Consider the following 4,263-nt stretch of genomic DNA (forward strand, 5'->3'; position numbering starts at 1 on the left):
TGGGAGTTCATCCCCACCACGCATCAGTGTTTAAACGATTAAATTCACCTTCACAAAGCCCTCAGGCAGGACCCACATTAACAGTTTCCCATGGTGGCCACAGTGACAACCTCCTCCTGCAGCCCTGGTAGCTAGGACAGAGGGAGAAGAGCTCAACCAACAGCTCAGATACTGCGTTCAGAAAGAAATCTGTCCTCAGATTAGAGACAACAGAGACTCGTCCCTTCAGCCAGTTCATTTCCTTCCCCTGTAAAACCTGCTCCCACCTGGCTCTTTCCCACTGACCTGCTGTTCCAGGGAGATGAGCTTGAGCAACAAAGCTTGGCCGGGATTTCAGCAGCACCAATGCCCTAAACCTCCCTCTCCACTAAAATAGATTGGAAACCAGCAAAACCTGGGGAACGGGAGAGGCCGTGGTGATGGGCACAGCCGATAGCTCATCAGTGAGGAGCTGCCGGGTGGGAGATAAAGGCCCCTTGGGCAGCAGTTAGAGCTGTGCGTTGACTTGGTGGGGTGGTGGGGTTTGTGAGTGGTAGTTCTGTGCCATGAGGCTCTAGCGCTTCCCCCAGGACACACTGGTTTGTGCAGCACCTGCACCTCCAGGCGGGAAACTCCAAAAGAAACGAATCCCTGAGACATCGGGATGGAGCAAACCCCCTTATTCAACAGGGCAGGACGTTCACCTGTGCAGCAGCTTGGCAAAGACAGGAAACCTGTGTCAGAGGCCGAATCCTCCGAGGTCCCGGCTCCTCCGGCACCAAGGCTCAGCTCGGAGAGGCCCTGGATTTCTGTCCTGAAACCTTCATACAAATAGCACAGTTATGGGAAAATCCTCATCCAAGCGGAAAGAAAACACAAGGAAGCAGAGCGTGCTCCTACAGCCACCTCTTATTCCTGTACGGTGTCCAGAAACTCTCTCAGAAACCCCTCACCGGGGGCGCGTTTCCACAGGGCCCCTGGCAAAGCATTTTATTTCTTTCCCCCAGCGTTTCCCTTCACCTGGTCACAAGTTTCTCTACGTGGGGAACACGACGTCTGCTGAAAGGTCCCCCGTGGTGCTGAGCGGGGCAGCCCCCGCCGGGGCTGGGATCCCGAGCCACAGCAACAGGGCAGACTGGAAAACCTCCATGTGTTTTCCACAGAGGGCGGGTTGGTGGCGCCCGGGGCCTCACGGCAGCGTTTCCCCAAACCTCCCCGTACAGACTTGAGGCGACCTGGCTGCTGGGTGGCTCTCAATCGGATGGACAGTTAACACGGGTGCCCACACGGGGATTTGTGCCCACAGCAACCCCCCGAAACAGAGCTGAAAGGCCAAGGAAACTTGCCCAGCCATGGGGCTCACTGGGGACTTGGTGGCTTTGGGGGCCATGTGGAGCGGAATGGCACCAGGGCGCTGTTACTTCAGCCATCCATGGGGCCCCCGCTCTCTGCAGCCGGGGCAGGCACCCACCCGCGAGGTCACTGCCTTCCGGGTGACATCTCCTTCGTACCCAGCCTGTGTTTGTGGGATGTTTGTTGGCCGGCAACAGAGAATGGTCTTGATGCTATTTATGCCCCGGACTGGAGCCAGGTAAAAATAACCCTGGCGTGTTTGGCAGCATGAAAGTGCTACTGTAAATCCTCCCTGTCAGCACGAAAATCCCCTGCTTGGCTTGGAGCCATCATCCCAATGGGAGAGGTGTGTGGGGGAAGCCCGGGTGTATCTGTGAGCAGTTCACCTGGGGAAGGTAAACCAACAGAGAAGGAACCAGCAGCATCCCTCCCCATCTGCCGTGTCCCAAAGAAAGGGGCAGGGAGCACAGCAGGAGCGCCACATTGCTCTTGAACCAGGATTAAAGGCCACCAGTGCTGCTGTATTTATAGCTCTGTGATCATCCTTTGAAAAAGAAACCCTCATTGTGACTGGTGGGATCCAAGAGGAGCCCTGGGACCTGCCCCACGCTTGGCCCCGGGCTTCTTCATAGCCTGTCCTCCAGCTGCGGGTGAAGGTCACGGTGGCTCCCGCGGTGCTGGCACCTCACAGGGCGGCACCTCAGGGGCCGAGGAGGGGGTTCCATGCACCAGGATCCATCCCTCCTTCCATCGCTCCCTGCCGTGCTCTCCCACCGCGGAGCGAGGGCCAAGTTCATAGCAGCAAAGCTGCAGCCACTCACCAGAGCTCCTGTCTGCTGCTGTCTGAGTCAGCTTATCTGCACCCAGCTATTAATAGCTTGCTTTGGCTTGCTTGTACTCTAATTGCAATTTAATAAGACATCTCATGCGAGCTGGGGAGGGCGCTGCCCCGTATTGCAAATACAGCAACTGCTCCCTGCAACTCCCATCCGAACCCCGGCTAGGAATCACCCCAGGGGCAGGGACCCCAGAATCACCCCAGACCCCGGCCCTGCCGCGTTGCCCAGGCGCCACCAGCACCTCCCGGCTGAGGGGTTCGCTCCTCGCCCTCTGGGTAAGCACAGCCTGAGGCCATGTTGTGGTTTTGGCACTTTTCTACTTTCACCCTACTTTCATCCGTTTATGTTCACCCAGGGCCAAGGGGCCTGTGCGGGGCTGGAGGATTTTCCCTCTGCGTCATCCCTCTTGCTTTTACTTGGATGCTTGGGATGGGAAACACTAAGTACAACACTTTTTCCTGGGAGGGAATTTCCCTGCAGGGCTGGTGGTGGGTTGATGGTGGTGAGGTGCCATGGCCAACACGCACAACCGGACTGGTGAATAAGCAGCTGCCAGTCCCCTCCCCATCCCACCAGGGATTTCTGCTCCTGCACCACACAGGGTTGCAGCTTCCTGCCCCAGCAGCAGGTTTAGAATCATAGAATCGTAGAATGGTTTGGGTTGGAAAGGACCTTAAGATCATCTAGTTCCAACCCCCCTGCCATGAGCAGGGACACCACACACGAAATCGTGTGGCCCAAGGCTCTGTCCAACGTGGCCTTGAACACCGCCAGGGTTGGAGCATTCACAACTTCCTTGGGCAACTCTTTCTATTTTCTTCTCTAACTCATGTAGAAGACTGGAGTCAATAACAAGGGTCAGAGCCCAAACCCTTTGTGCCTGGCTGTGTTGGGCTGTGGCAGCAGCCGGCATGGGTGGCCCCAGGGCAGGACAGCTGTGCTGGGCTTCCACCCCATCATTTCCTGCTGTGTCTCAAGGCATAGGGTGTGATGGGAGGCTCCAGCCATCACAGGCTGGACCACACTGCCCCAAGTGTGATCCATAGCGGGAGCAGCTGACTAGTGGAAACCAAATCCCTCTCCTTGTGCACACAGGCACGGCCACGGGACATGGGTGCTTGGTTAGCTGCTCTGCTAATGAAGCTTGTCTTGACAACACCTGATGAAAATGAAGGTTAGAACCTTTGGGCTTTTTGAGTGACCCAGCAGCAGCTGCTCACATACAGCAGCTTCAGGGGTTTGTAGGAACAAGCCCAGCAATGTCCCAGCGGTGAGGAGCCGCCTGCACCGGGCCGTGCTCTTCTCCAGGCACCTCCCTGTGCCTGAAGGACCAGCTCCACACGTTTTGGAAATGCCATCAGTGCCGAGACCTTCCTGCTGCGCAGGGTGGGGGCAGCGCCCGTCTCATCCTCCCGTCCCTTACGGATGCCACCAGCATCCTCCGGATCACACATCCAGCGCGTCACATGCAGGCGCGGCACCGACAGCGGCACATGGAGGTTTTGGTGAAACCAAGCACTCAAATTACCTTGAACCCGCTGGGCAAGCAGTTGATTGTATGGACTGCCCCATCGGTTGAACCTGTTTTCTCACACTATGAGCAGGGGACGCCAGTTCACAGTCAGATCCTCCTTGGTTCCTCACCAGCCTCTCACAAACCCTCTGCTCCATCTTGCCGTGACCTTTCAGGTGCAGGTTTTCCTGCTGCAGCCTGAGCTGCACTTTGAGTTAAGGGCACTCAGCGGCTGGCACCATCAGGTCCTCTGTAAAGAAGGTCAAGTTTCTTTTTCAGACGTGGGGAATTAAGGGTGCTCAGCCAGCCTGCGGCAGCACAGGGCACGGCTGGGCACTGGCACAGGGCACAGGGACAGGTCCCAGCTGTCTTCAGCATTGGGATGAAGAGGGATTGCATCAGCACAGCCAAAACCACCTCAAACCAAACACTGCTTCCATTTGGAAAATGGGTTTTTAAGCTGAAGGCACCAGGAATTTGAAAGGTTGCACCCCATTCACCTGGGAGCAGAATTCTGGTGTTCTTAAGCAGACGAGCAGAGCGGTGGCAGGCTGCAGCTGCAGCCCTCAGAGGCCAGGA

Source organism: Nestor notabilis, unplaced genomic scaffold (assembly GCF_000696875.1).
Source record: "Nestor notabilis isolate BGI_N333 unplaced genomic scaffold, ASM69687v1 scaffold16043, whole genome shotgun sequence".
NCBI classification, from domain to species: domain Eukaryota; kingdom Metazoa; phylum Chordata; class Aves; order Psittaciformes; family Psittacidae; genus Nestor; species Nestor notabilis.